The 16,294-nt window shown below is 34.6% G+C and overlaps 1 long non-coding RNA gene across 1 annotated transcript; it reads right to left on the bottom strand.

Moving 5' to 3' along the window:
* Nucleotides 1-957: 957 nt before the first annotated feature.
* LOC139724939 (uncharacterized) lies at nucleotides 958-2,622 on the bottom strand. The gene is made up of 3 exons (XR_011710496.1): nucleotides 2,379-2,622; nucleotides 1,948-2,079; nucleotides 958-1,109 (listed from the first exon to the last, which is right to left on the bottom strand). It is a non-coding gene; the product is annotated as an uncharacterized lncRNA (long non-coding RNA).
* Between the last annotated feature and the right edge of the window lie 13,672 nt (nucleotides 2,623-16,294).

A 16,294-nucleotide genomic window follows, 5' to 3' on the forward strand; every position in this document is an offset into this window, starting at 1 on the left:
CAATGGCTCAACAACACTGTGGGAGTGATGAAAATTAGGTAATCGTTGAATAATTACAAAAGTGTTCAGGGGAACTTAAACTTTCTTCTTTCAGTTTAAATCAATGCGGATCTGGCATTACTTTTTTTTTTTCATCATCAACCAGACATAATATACAGAAAACAAGCCAAAGATGAACAATAAATAAATTGAAACTGGACATGTATAAAAACTTGAAATATTGTTTAAATGTTCATGTAGCAATGCAAATGCAAAAGTGAGGCACACACATACATGATAGCACCCCTAAAGGAAACATTGCGGCATTAACTTTCCTTATTGTGTTATTTTCATTTAAAAGTGCACACAAAAAAAAAAATTACAAGGAAACTTTACTACAACCAGGGCATGACAGACATGCTTCTTGTGTGCTTGGATTTGTAGCTCAATATAAATGGAAAAGTGAGGCACACATAAAATAACTCAATATCCATGAGTCAAACATTATGCATGATAGTATCTTCAAAGGAAACATTGCAGCATTTTACCTGTGTTACTTTGATTTAAGAATTCACCGAAAATTAAGAAAACTTTGCTGCACATCAGGGCAAGTCAGATATGTTTCTTGTGTGCATGGGTTTGTGGCACAATGTCGGAAAATCTTACTAGCATCATACACTGACGTGTTCTTGAAGTTCGTGGCTAATGCCCAGAACGAAGCCCTCACTTGGGATTGTAGCAGTACATGAATATGCCGCCACAAAATCAAAGAATGCTTCAAGCACCCAAGCATATTTGACGATGAAGACACAGTGGGCTTTGAAGAGTCTGTCAAATTCTTGCTTCCGGTCATCTCCAGCCTGGACTTAGTATGGTCTTGTCCAGGATGAGAAAATACTGGATGTACGTCTAGTCACTCCCTTATCTGACTAAGCAGGGCTGGCTGAAGGTGGAATCTTTAGCATCACTGAACTTCGCGCTTCTCGCTCGTGATGTATACGTTTCGCGCGGATCAACTTGGCGTTTCCCGTTTGCTAGGGCTTTCAGGTGGGAGAATCTCCAGATCAGAAGATGCTTGGGGCTGGGGTTGGAGTCTCTGCATCAGCAATGCCATGAACATTGGTTCCTACCTGAAAAGAGATTAAACATGTATAGCACTACTGATATATTGAACTAAATTTCACTTGAATCGTTTGAGCAAATGACAAAGGCTACAATTATTATCAAATAAACTTTGCATCACATAGAGGGAAGTTAAGTTCTCAGTGAGAGGGCACTCTGGAGGGAAAAAATATTAAAATATAATTTTACATATTGATCTTAAATACAATGTACTAATAACATATTCATCACATAACTTTTAGTTTGTGATGTACAAGTAAATATTTCTGATATATTTCTGAACATATTATTTTAAAACATTTTGTCTCATCTGGTAAACCTCAAAGCCTTGAAAAAAATTCCCAGAAATCAGATTACTTTTTGCCATCATCGGGGCGGGGCCTACTTGATATTTACATGTTCCAGACTCATAAGATATTTGATGTACATATTATTACAAATCAATAGAAGTCAGCATGCATTTTTAATCCGTAATTTAATGAATTTAAAAGAAAACTGTCAAAACATGGTAGATACCCCTACACAATACTCATTGCTGAATGTTCTAAAGTTTGTTTGAGAAGAATCGCTTCAAAAACACTGATATATCAGAGAAGAAAACTTTGCATTTCTCACGACAGCATGAGAAATGCAGATTTTTAAATTCCACCTGTTACTGAGTACATGCAGATTCTACACGAGTCTTGCTTTGTAAGATACGAAGCTCAAATATTCTTCTCTAAACATGAGCTGGTACTTAAAAGCCCAATGAAACATGCATATTGATAATTCTCAAAATTGGAAGCTCAATGATTTGATCATAAACTGATTTCAAGTCTATAAACATTAAACATATACTGTATTTACAGGCACATAGTCATTCTGCACCAGGTACTGCTGGGCATCCCTCGGGAGCATGAGAGGTCCTCTCCCTTTCTTCTACATGGGGATGTTGGGTCTGTGAAGCATCGCTGCAAGTAGTGACATTCCACAAAATTCCTATAGAATGGGACACAATACAATTTTTTTTTTCAACTTTAAGTATTTCACCCATTCTCTTTAACATATTAGATACGACGTATTGTATCAGCTCTGACAATCCCTAACATTCAGTTTTCGACTTATTATCAATATCAGTCTATGAAGAGCAAACTCGTACACATTCACTTTCCTGAAAGGTGTAATAGCAATGAAGCATAAACAAATGAGTAAGTTTTACTCTTACACTTTGGACAGAAATTGTTCCAGTAATTATAATCAATGCCACAAGATCTATGAGGATTGGCGGAAGGACTTACTGTCTCCATCCATGTCTTCACATCTTCTTACGATGTCTTGCAACTAAGGGTGGTTTCGCTTGGCAAGTGCAAGATTCTATTGACGTAAAATGGCCCCCATCTGTTCACCATCTCCTGCACTTTTCTCGGTACAACTGGGCAAAGTCCGCATTGATCTGAAAATAAACACAAAAACTGTGAAATATCAGTGATAAGGAAGTGGAAAATGAAAAACAGAAACGCTTGACAAAAAAAAAAGGAAGAAAACAAATATGCTTCGGGGGTGTAAACGGTCGCCATAGCCACATTTCTAGATTTTTATGTAATTAATTATTTCTTATTGGTCTGGAGGGTTGTATTTCATGCTGGAGGAAAAAATGAGACCGATATCTCTGATTTTTGTTTCAGATGTTATCGTTAAAATCAATTTTTAGAAATACCAGGGATGTCTTGCATATCTAAACACCAAGAAGGGAAAGTCCTGACAGAGTACTCCTTGGAGTACAAATTATACAAATAACAGGTAATTTGCATTCCCTTTATCTTAAAAAATATTAAAAGTAAAAAATAAAAAAAGGCCTCATATATTGTAAACTTCACTACATTCTCTCACTGGTGTATGTGATGCTTAATGCATACATCTCAGCCAGAAGTGTAGATCTGTAGAATTTTTAAGTCTAGATCCTTCTACTCAAACACAGATCACCACATTGATTATGCTACAAAGAGAAAGACTGGAGTAGAATACCTTATCCAGGTGCGAAATCTTGTTCCATTGCACGAGTTAATCCCATACATTATTTGTTTCATACAACGCCTTCAACAATAACACTAACAGACTTACTAGTTCAAGAAAGAGTCTTGAATTCAGTGCAGAAATGGCAACCATAAGGCCTAGGTGTCCAGGCCTACTACTGAGTGGTAGTTACTAGTAGAAGTATTTTCATGGAATGCAAATCAGTAAGCTAGCACATTCACATTACATACACATGTACGCAGCCGAGTGCAAGTAGCATTGAATTTGATAATTCCAGTAAAATGAGTGACATGATGCACGCTTGATAGTAAGAGTGTTGAGTGCACACGCCAAAGGTAATTGTTTATTGTGACATCAGACTCAGCAGACCTAGTCATGCAATGGAACAGAAACTGTTTATTAATTGTAGACCCCCTATTTTAATATGGGAGTCAATGGAAATTGGTGATGTCAGCCAATATGGCCCATGCGATAGAAGTTTTTACAGTTCAGAGCTTGACGCCACTGCACTGGCATTGCAACATTGGCGCCCTAAACCCTGGGGCGCTCATCACACAGGGGGCTTCGTGTTTGGGCTGGTCGCAGTTCTATTGCAGCGCCCATAGTGTCTACGTACTATTGGTGGCCTAAACACAACGTTAAAAATAAAACTTTAACAGCATATGCCCTACATTTTATCACAGCATAGTGGGGCATGATAAGGCCTAGGACTGTGCCTTTCTACGTAGAAATTGATAAATTAAACCTTACAAGAGTGTAGGAAGGGGTGAACTGACACTAACTTGTTACTGTTACTCAGTGTTAGACGACAGTTAGGCCTACGCTACAGTAGCCTGTTATGCCCATAGCTTTACCTTTCAGTCAAGACACCAACATCGTAAATCATTAGGTAGAATGGGCGCTTTATAAGAGTCCCTGTATTATTACACTTGTACTTGCAGTTTCACCGAAATAGAGCCCCCACAATACTAGTATAACGTTAGCCTACATGTAACTTGTTACAATGTTTGGATAGACACATTAGCCATGAACAGCTAACGTTAGCACTGGCGCTTCAGGGATGGACAGCGCTGTATACAGCGGCAAGGCTCAAACTCGCCAAAAATGTAGGGCGGTTAGTGCACATCTTAACATCTTTTATCTTTGGTTACTGAGTCCCAGAGTTATCAAACACATTCTTAAGCATTCATACAGTAATATGCTCACCTTTAAGCAACTTGGTCAAGCTTCCGTCAGATCATGCCCTCAAAAAACACCGGCCTGCATGACTTCTGCCTTCAAGACCAACTCAACTGTTCGAGTCAATAGCGTTTGTTTGCAAATGGTCGATGGTAGGTACAAGTACTATAGTACATGTACATATTGTGCACTGAATGTGTGTGTATGACTACGCTATCTAGCATCGCATGAATCAAAGTGACGGCCAGCGCCAATTCCGGTTTTAGGCGGTTCAAGATAGCGCATGATGTCATTTACAAGTCATCTGATTGGCTGAAAGTTTAAGTCCTTGTTAGATTTAGATTGCGAACAGCTTCGACACTCAACTTTTAATCGAAGCCACCTAAAATAAGTCTTAAAGACTTAAAATATTTTAAGTCGTAAGAAAGATTTAAAATTTAAGTCCTAGAAATTAAGAGAGCACATTTCAGTGTGTTTGACAGAAATGGCTCAATTTGCTCCTGGTACCGCACACCATATCAGAGGAGAATTGTGATACTGTATACAAATGTATGTTGTATATATGCCACGTGATGCAAGTGTATACTGCTACATGTACTGTTCCATAAAACTAGTGTGTGCAACACATGTAGTGCCTGCAGTATAATCTAAACCTGAGAGACAGGCGGAGGCATCCCTTGCTCATACAGTGAAGTGGAGGTGTGTCTGAAATGCTTTGATGTGATTGGTTCACAGGAAGTGAAGTGAGGAGCGACAAGGAAATACATGTGAAATTCTAGATTACCGGTAATGTTCGTATAATGTTCATTATTATGGTTTAATTCTTATCCAAAACACAAATTCTGTATGCATGTACCTTGATGCAAGTCGAGCCGATAATGAAGAACGTTCTATATCATTTACACTTTTATCATTAATCCGGAAGTTTCTTTTCAAAACATTAAATAAGGTTTGTTATTCAGAAGGTCCAACCAAAAATGAAATCATCTGAAATTAAAAAGAAAAAGGTTTGTAGGCCTACTCAAAATGTTTGTAATCACAATCCTTCTTTGATTTTCAAAATAATCAAACCGTATTTCATTTCAGAATAACAAACTTTCGAAATGACAAAACTCTTTTATTGTTGGACAAACAAATGAAGAAAGACTATACAGCGTATAGTCTTTGTAAAAATTACATAGCTCTCTCTCTCAAATGTAAAATTTGAACAAAATTATTGACATTGCATTTAATGTTTTCAGCGTTTGATGGGAATTCAAGCAACAGCATACAATGTAATAAATAGGCAAGGTTTGTGTTAGTTTTCATCATATACATGTACACTGTACTTATTTTATTTTATTTTATTTATTTACTTTAACATGTCTCTACATGGATTGACCATATTACATTTACATAAAATTATGTACAGTACTAATGTTAGATAAGAAGCCCAACGAGAAGAAACTTATAACCTACCATCAGTCTACATAGTAATAACAATACCTTTAATATCAATTACATTTATGTGAGTGGTGCTTTATAAAGGTGTTTCTAAGTGCACTGGTGCTGTTTATGCAAAAAGCTAGAACACTCATTAACATAAGGACAGTAAAAAACAAAAAAAAAACCCAAAAAAAGACAAACATATAAATACATGTGATACAGTCATACAGACTGTGTGCGCATCCAGAAAAAAAGAAAGAAAAGAAAAATACAAGTGATTGAAAAGATGAGTTTTGAGAAGAATTTAAATGATTCAGTAGATGAGGCGTTATGAATAAGGACAGGAATTTTATTCCAAAGGGTAGGGTCAATGGAAGAGAAGGCTCAGTCACCATAACGGGTTTAGTACGTGGGCCGAGAAGTTATTGGAGAGAGGTAGATAAACGGACGGGTCTGGCCGAAGAGGAGGAACGAAGATCTATAGAGACACTGCAGGGTGGATCCAGGAATTCTGTAAAGGGAGGGGGTGCAATTAACATTTCTGGTGCCGCTTCCAGATTTCATTTTATTTTATTTCTTTATATTTCTCCTGTCTTTAACACACACAAAAAGTAAATGGGGCGTGCTCCAGGTGCGCCCCCTCTGGATCCGCCACTAGCTGGACTAGATATTGAGGATTCATTGTTGCAGGATTTTTATGTGATTTTGTACGTCAGAAGTAGGATTTGAAAGTAATGCAGGAACGGAATGGTAGCCAATGGAGTGAGCGGAGAACAGGAAATATTGGAGTGTTTCATGAAGAATTTAAGTGGAACTTAACCCTAACTAGGCTAGGGGCGGGGCGAGGACCTCCGAGACCTCCCCCATGACGTTCCGCATGATATCACCGTCGCAAAAAGATGTCCCCGGGTTGTTGTTTTTTTCTTTCGGGTTTGCCACATTTTTTTGACACCAAATTTGCAATGCCCATGCATCTAGCATGTATGTCAGACCAAAAATTGCTCAAAAACGTGAATTCATGTGCAATTTCAATGCAAACTGTGTTTATAGTCAAATTTCATAAAAGCATGATTATTTTGGGGGTTTATTGATTTAAATCAATAACATATTTTCATGTTTAAAATAATGAAGTGGACAAATTTCATTAAAAAAACAACGAAAAACAAAAAGTAAAAAAAAAAACAAATACAAAAATATTAAACAATAATAAATTACTAATGAAATTATTCTGATGGCTCAATTTTTTGCCTACATTTGCTAAGGACACTAGAAAGAAAAATTACACCCAAAATGTGCCTGTTTTGAGCATTATTTAGTGATTTATAGCAAATAAGTCTGATGTCATGTATCATTATGCATAAATTAGTATGAATGATAATTCTTTTGAAAAATCAACTTTAAGTTGATCAAATTTTCAATTTATCATTTACGTCTGGTACATTCCCAAAGTCCCTCAAAATTGCCAAGGTTATTCCTATTCATAAAAAAAGATGATTCTTCCTTATTGAGTAAATACAGACCAATATCCATTTACCCAGTATAGTATATAAATAATAATCCTCGAAAAAAATTACTCACAAACGTCTTATTACTTTTTTGAATGACAAAGATTTATTGATCCCTAATCAGTTTGGTTTTAGAAAAATGCACTCAATAGATTATGCAATCTTAAGTGTGTATACTAATGTAATTGAGGCTTTTTCAAAACGAAAATATATAATTTTGGTATTTATGTGGTTTTTTTTTTTCAAAAACACTTGATACAATTGATCCTAGTATATTCACAAATTAAGATTATATGGTATTAGAGAACAAGCATTATCATGGTTAATAGATTATCTGCATAACCGCCAGCAATATATGTTATGTTTCAGTCCCACAGATCGCTAAATCTTAACATTCAATGTGGTGTACCACAAGGCTCTATTTTAGGTGCATTATTATTCATCATTTATATTAATGATATTATAAAGCCTTCTACACTTTTGAAATTTTTCGTTTTTGCTGATGACACAAGTATTCTTTATTCTCACCAAAACTTAGAAACTTTAACCTACCAATTTAATTATGAAATGGCTAAAGTCTCTGAATGGTTTAAATCAAATAAATTATCCCTTAATGGTAATAAAACAAATTACATTAATTTAAGAACGGTAAACAAGCGCGCCGGACATTATAATATATTTATTGATGGACATCCTCTTGCTGAAAAATATTGCATAAAATTTCTTGGACTTGCCATTGATTGTAATTTAAACTGGAATGAGCATATTTTTAACACACACCGATCTGTATCCAGAAATATTGGAATACTTTACAAGTTGAAAGGTCTTCTAACTGAACGATCTCTTTTGATTTTATATAATTCGTTAGTTTTATTCTATATTTCATATTGTAATATCGTTTTGGGAAATTGCAGTACATCAAATATAAACTCCTTGTTATTACTTCAGAAACGAGCGATTCATATAATTACTAGCAAAAATATTTGTCTCATACAGAACCATTACTCCATCATCTTTACACTCTAAGAATACAAGACATTCAACTTTTAGAAACAGGTATATTCGTGCTTAAATATAAGTCCAATCAACTCACGTTTTTGTTTTAAGATATGTATAATGTTGATTGAAGTATACATAACTACCCGTCGCGTCCTTCACAAGATTATCATTAATTTAGACAATCCCAATCTTATTTTAGCTCAAATATCAATCAGGCATTACGGACCACATGTATGGAACGCTTTGATTTGATTTGATTTGATTTGATTGGATTTATTCACAAAATGCATATACATTAATAACAAATGAAGAGTTTGTTTGCAAAAACCGATAAGTCCATATTTTCCAAATGCAGATATTTGCGATTAAAGGTCAAGACAAATAAAGAGAACAATAAGAACATTTTTGCTTCTTTTGATCATAACTTAAAAATAACTGTTAAATGATATATTGGTCACTACATAAAAACGTATTATTTTGTACTTTATGACTGAGATCGTACTTCAAAATCTTCAAAATGGACTTATCGGTTTTTGCAAACAAACCCTTCAAATATGTACATAGTTTGTACATGAAACATGTTAGTTTACATCTGTGTGGATCGTCACAAGGTATGGAAAGCTTGACTGGGACATCCAGTATGGATAACGTACACATATTATGTACATAAACATCATACACACAAAACAAATTATGCGCTTTCAAATTGTTTATAGATAAGGAAATGAGAGAAGGAGAGAGAAAGAAAGGAAAAAAAAACGTGAGAGGAGGAGATAAGGAGAGGGATACTCTACATCATAGTGGTTAAAGGTACAAGATTGACAATTCTGGTAACAACTAAAATAGAAATACTCGCCGTTATTATGTACGTGATGTACGTGTGACAAAATAAACCTGTGAACCTGGGGCGAGAGAGCAGGCAAGAACCATGCAAATGGTATTGCTTAAACATATTTTCAAAGAAGGGTATTCTTCACTAGTCTTCTAAAATTTTGCTTTGATTAGCAGCGGCGTACTTCATGAGAAAGAGAATTCAAGATGTCAGGACCGGCATGCCGTATGAGTCGATGGGCATGGGCAGTTTATGGATTTTGTAGGTGTACATTACTTTGTCGAGGTTCTCGTTGAATAACTATGAATAGCCGAATTAAAACGAAACATGTTTAACAGGTTGGTGGGGAGTTCTTGGGAATGGAATCTATGCGTAAAGACAGCATTATGAAGGTAATGAATAAAGTCATGTTGCTCTCTAAGTTCCTTTAAGGCATCCTTTAAGAAATACCTTATTTTAAAATATCAGGCATATAAAAAGAGATGAAATAGGCTTTTCTCCTATTTTGCTTTTAGATTTTGACTTTTTTAGTTGATTCCTAACTTTATTATTCATTTAATGATTTTGTGTCATGTAAAATATATGTGACAATGCACCTCAAAACAAACAAAAAGTCGCCAGACATGATTTTTAAGTTAGGACTATATTCTGAAAGAGCAGACTTTAAGCTTTAAAATGATGTATAACTCAAATCAAATGGACTCTCCTAACCTATCTTAATATTGGAAAGAAAGCACAAACTCAGGAAAAGCGTGAACTGAGAAAAGAGGCTCTGAAGTACCGTGTCTATTCAAGCGCTTAATCTTTACCAAACCGTGCTGGCTGTGTGATGAATGGGACAAAAAACAGGAAGTAAACCACCAGAGTAACAACAATGAAGGGATTATCAAATTAAAGTGAAATTAAGCATGCCTCATTAACTCATTCTGTCCATAATCAATGCCAACTTTCAAAGTAGTAGCGCTATCCTTTCAAAAGTTATTAGAGTTGTAAGTGAAGAGTGTGGACAAGGTTTTTTTCAGAAATGAAAAAGGGATTCTAAAGACACACCTAATCACACTATTCTACCAAAAATGTTCGAGATAAAACTGCTAAAAAACACACTTTCCTGCCCGTTTTATGGTACCAAAATTTAGCATAATGTAAAAGAAGACCTGCTCTTTCAGAAAATATGAAAAAGTCAAGTTCAGCTAGGTTGACCCATTTCACTATATTTTCAGTCCTCACGCAAAATCAGTGTGTGCGACTTTATGTTCGTTTTGAGGTGCACGGTCACATATACTATATTTCCTTTGCAAATGAAAGTATTTGATTAACAATCCTAGGTTACTACCTGCCCACAGGCAGATAAGTACCAGGAAAGAAATACAGTGGACCCAGTCCATCACATCACAGTTGACAGTTACACAATACATGTCTGTACATTCAAACACAAACATAATACATTTAAACAGCTGTTTCAGGACGAAAAAAAAGGATAAGAAATGAACTTATATCAATGTACATTTAACCTAACGAAAAAATAACTCTAATCAATTGAAGACCTGAATAAAAGAACGACCCAAGTCCAATTTTTGGCCAAATTCAGTTTGACATGGGAAATTGTAGCTTATGCATGGACTCATCTTGTGTATAAATGATAAATCCTAATTACCCCCGGAAGTGTCTGAAATGAATGAGTTAAATCTTATATTAACTCTTTATGTGCGCCCTGTGTGCCACGTTATTCTGAGACACGAAGGTAGTCATTCTTTGAGAAATAATTCTGTTTTTCTAATTTGTATACCTTCTACAAATTTCTGTTAAGATGGGCATAATGGTAGGCAAAGTTAAAGAGGAATGCCAAGCTTTGTTTCGATATAAATTGTATGACGAATCTATTTTCAATTTTTCTGTTGAATGACCGGTTGCTACATTACCGTAAAGACATGACTTTTGCACATAAAACCGTAACAGAAACTTAGATTGTATGAGCAAATCTAGTTGGGAACACCGCTTGATAGTCAATCACCTCATAGAATGCAAGCCGTATAGATGAGAGGAACAAAAGCACGAGGAACGCTTTTATTGTGCCGCGGGATTAGCAGTGATTAGCGATTTATCGATCGGTTTTGGCGGCTTTGTTTGTTGAGCAGAATATGCGAAGTTGGCACGCCGTCGACTGAGTCGGACGAGCGAACGTGGCACATAAAGAGTTAACGTAAGAATGAAGGACTTGGGTCATTCTTACATTCATATAATAGCGCCCTCTCTCATCCTTCTCTCAGCTCTATAGCAGAATATCATGTATATGAATCAAAGAACGACCCAAGTCCATATGAATCAAAGAACGACCCAAGTCCACCACACAATGGCCTCTCCACAATTAATGTAAATGTTAATTGTCATAATAATACATGTTTTAATTTGTATATACAATGTTGCCTTCTCATCACAGTTAAATAGAATATTATTGGACAAATAAAAAAGATCTGAAGTTTTTTTTTTCGTTTACTCGAAATGGTCTTCCATGGACTTGGGTCGTTCTTATATTCATATAATCAATTATTCATTATAAGAATCTACCGAAATTCACTGCCTATTAATTATTTTAAATTCATCCAATATTATCATAATTATTTAACATCCCATACAAAAAAAAAAGACCGGAAAAAGTATACATATAGATGCATATATATACATATATAAATCCTATATAGATACACGTATTTAGCAATACTATAAGGGGAAATCAAAATGAACATAACCGGCCCTAAATAATTACTGTATGTAAACATAGTATATGTATATGATATGCATATAGTTTCCTCTCACCTCCCAGGTAAAACAAAAAAAATACACTTATTACAGTTAACGTCATTGCTATAACACTCGTAAAATATAAACTCTACTTTATAACTCAATCTTGGGGACCGCCGTTTCACTGTGTATCGCAATTTCTCCTTCACCGACCGACCGACCGACCAAACAAACAAACACGCAACAACGACGATGATGTCAACAACACCAACAACAAACACACACCACGGCCCTAGATAATCACTACGTTGTAGCAACGGAAACGTCGACCGAAACGTCGTTGCAATCATAATAAGCATACACCATACATGCACGGCCCTACCTAATCGCTTTACTTCGTCGCGGCCGAAGCGTTGTTACAATAATAATGCATTTATTCATCACAAGGGGAATACACTTACCCCAAATTTAAACCATTTTAAAAAAGGATACGAAATACAAAAGTCAAAGAAAAATCAAAGAAAATCTGTTTATGAAAGCTCCCCACAATACAGTAAATGTTTAAACAAAACATCTCTCTGACAATAACATCCCCAGAATAATTCGTCAAAAATTTAAAATACATTGTACGTAAACTTTTCACCGTAGGCCAACCTATACAATACCAAATCCATTTATTATTCACTACAGAAATAAAACATTTGCTACACAATAATATACTTATATGATCCGCAAAATGTGCAATACGGATGGGGGGGGGGGTTCGTGCTATTGATAAAAATCAATATCATTGGCATGTAATGATCAATTTACAATGCACGCCAAAAGCCATGTGAATATAAGGCCTGCATGGGTCCGCACATGGGCCCGCTCGTGTGTTTATGTGTATGCCTTTTTTATAAGTGTGTTTATAATCATGTGTGAGTGTGTGAGATGAGTGTGCGTGGTGTGTGTGTGTGTGTGAGTATGGGTGTGTGTATGATCCTTCTCAGCTCGTAGTTTTAGGGGGAGATTTCAATATACTCATGAATGGAAAATTAGATTATATGGGGCAAAAGAATATTATAAAAACTAAGTTTAATGAGAAATTGGAAGAATTTTTGAGAAGGTATGAGCTAGAAGATGTGTGGCGAAAAAGAAACCCGGATAAAAGGGAATTTACTTTTAGGCAAAAGTGGCCAATCGTTCAAAGTCGTTTAGACTATTGGTTTTTTTCTTCTAATGCACTTAATTTGGTTAATAAGTGCGATATCATTACGTCAATTACACCTGATCATTCTTGTATTTTGTTACAACTTAAGAATCTAGCAGATAAATTTTCATTTGGTAAATCTTATTGGAAATTTAATAATAGTTTATGTGCAGATCTTGAGTTTGTTAATATGTTGAATGAGAAAATTTATCAATTAAGGGAACAATTGATTCCAGAAATCCAGGATAAATTACTTTTTTGGGATTTTTTAAAGATGAAAATGAGAAATATTATAATTAATTATTCGAAGGAGAAGGCAAAACAAAGGAGAAAGGAAATAGAAAAGTTAGAATCAGAAATAAGTTATTTACAAACTCAATTATTGACTTTACCTGCAGAATTCATAACGGATGAAATTGAAGAGAAAAAAACAGCACTAAACAATTTGTATGATTATTCTCGTCAAGGTCTGAGAATCAGGTCAAGAGCAGAGTGGTATGAAGAGGGAGAACAGAAAACACAGTATTTTGAACAGTTGTTGAAATCTAAGAAAAGGAAAAGTATTATCAAAGAAGTATACAATGAAAAGAAATAAATAGTGTGAGATAAAAATGAGATTTTGAAAATATTAGAACATTTTATGAAAAATTGTATTTTGCTTGTGATATTTTTGAAGATGAAAAGTTGATGTTTTTATCTGGTATTCCCAAATTAAATGAAGAAAGTAGAAATTTATGTGAAGGTTAAGTAACTAAAAATGAATGTTATGAAGTTTTGAAGGAAATGAAAGTTAATAAGTCTCCGGGAAATGATGGATTTACTGTGGAGTTCTATAATACTTTTTGGTCAGTTTTAGGAGATATTTTAGTTGAAACGCTAAATGAAGCATATAATAGGGGGGAACTGTCTACATCTCAAAAGCAAGGAGTAATTACACTCTATAGAGAAGGAAGGTAAAGATGGTACGTATGTTCAAAATTATAGACCTATTACTTTGTTAAATGTTGACTATACGATTTTATCAAAAATATTAGCCAAAAGGATTCAAAAGGTGTTACCGGAAATTATTCATCATGATCAAGTAGGCTATATGAAAAACAGAAATATCGGAGAAGCTGTAAGAATAATACATGATATTCTTTTTCATGCATTGGAACATCCTTGTGGTTACCTAGTTGCGGTGGACTTTGAGAAAGCATTTGATTCGGTAGCGCATATCTTTTTATTTAAAATTCTGCAATTATTTGGTTTCGGGAATTCATTTCAATTTTGGGTTAAAGTCTTGTACACGGATATCAGTAGCTGTGTTATGAATGGTGGAAACTCAACGGGGTACTTTAATATCAAACGGGGTGTGAGGCAGGGTGATCCTCTGTCTCCATATATATTTTTATTAGCTATGGAAACTTTAGCTGGAGCTATTAGAAAAGATAAGGATATTAATGGAATTAAATTTGGTCAAAATGAAATAAAACAAATTTGATACGCGGATGATATTTCTTTGTTTGTGAAAGATGAGGGTTCAATTAAAAGGTTACATTTTTTATTTGATGAATTTGGGAAAATAAGTGCTCTCAAAATAAATAAAGGGAAGACTAATTTCTTATGGCTTGGGGAGGAAAAAGATAGGCCAAATATTCATTTGTTTGGGAATTTTGTCCAAGAAATCAAAATATTAGGAATTTATTTTTCCTTAGATGTTAAGGCAAAAGAAAATTTAAATTTTAAAGAAATATTAAGTAAGATAAAAAGTCTTTTAGGATGGTGGAAAGAAAGAGATTTAACACTTATGGGAAAAATACATCTTATGAAAACATTCGCCTTGTCAAAATTAAATTATGTAGCATCACTTATTGTTGTTCCTCAGTGGGTATTTTCAGAAGTCGAAAAAATTACCTTTGATTTCTTATGGCATGGCAAAGACCGTATAAAGAGAAATATTATGTATCAAGATTATGAGTTTGGGGGTTTAAGAATGACGAACTTTCGGTTATTTGTTAAGGCACAACGTATTGTGTGGCTAAAACGCCTTCTTTATGGAGAAAAAGAAGTTGGGTGGAAATTATTTTTTGACTTCTGTTTTAGTACAGTAGGAGGTAGATTCCTGTTTATGTGTGACTTTGATTCATCTATTATGACAGATAATGTACCACCTTTTTATTCGGAAATATTGAAGGTTTGGCTCGATATCTATAAATATAGATAATTGGAAAATGAGGTTGTAAATCCAATAATATTTAATAATAGGAGTGTACGTATAGCAGGTAGGATGTTTTTTCATAGAGATTTATTTGATGCAGGAATAATTACAATACAAGATATATTAGATAACGGTCATTTGAGATCTCAGTCACATTTTCAAAGCTTGGGTCTTGGTTTTAAGGTAGAAGAATTGCTTAAACTGAATGATATATTTAATGCTATACCCCAGAAATGGAAGGACTCTATGAGAGCAGGTACACTTCAGCAAGTTGATTCCACAAACTTTGACTTAATATTGATTTTTTTCTAGTCAGAGAGTAAATTTGCAAGTTTTAAAATCGAGAAAAATATATGAGGCTATGGTGGAAGATTTACAGTCATCTTATGTTTTACAAATTAAAGATGACCACAGTAGCTATGATTATACAAACAAAGAAATAAAAGATCTTTTTATTAAACCGAGTAAGTGTACATTGATAAGAAAATATAGAGAATTTCAATTTATGATGTTACATGGTGTAGTTTACACTAAGGAGTGTTTAATGAAGTTTGGTTTTGTAACAGACAGCCTTTGCTCCTTCTGCCAACATGAGCCTGAAACTTATCTGCACTTATTTTTACACTGTGTTAAAGTGAAACCGTTATGGAAATTCATAATTAATTATTTTGATATAAATGAGTTAAGGAATATGGATTGGAGAGATATATTTGGGGGAATCTCAGGTTATTCAAACAGATCAAAATGTGTAAATACTTTGATTATCTTAACAAAATACATCATTTTTAAATCTAGAACGGGAAATAAGTTACCCACTGGAGAAAAGATGCAAAAGATTATTGTTGAATTAATAAATGAGGAAAAAATCCTTGCGACCAAGGCTGGGAAGCTACATGTACATTCACAAAAATGGGAATATTTTGAGACTTCGTTGAATAAACCAGTCTGAAGCTACGTGTAACGTCTGTGACTTTTATGAAAATAGTATGTTTCCATAGTATTCCACTCTTTCCTTCCTTTCCTCTCCTTCATTCCTCCTCCTCCTCTTCTTCTTCTTCTTTTTTTTCTCTTGTGTTGTGTTGTATTTTCTCCCCCTCCTTTCCCATGCG

This window comes from Diadema antillarum, unplaced genomic scaffold (assembly GCF_040938485.1).
Source record: "Diadema antillarum isolate AM-2024a unplaced genomic scaffold, OU_Dant_1.0 seq00000006_RagTag, whole genome shotgun sequence".
NCBI classification, from domain to species: domain Eukaryota; kingdom Metazoa; phylum Echinodermata; class Echinoidea; order Diadematoida; family Diadematidae; genus Diadema; species Diadema antillarum.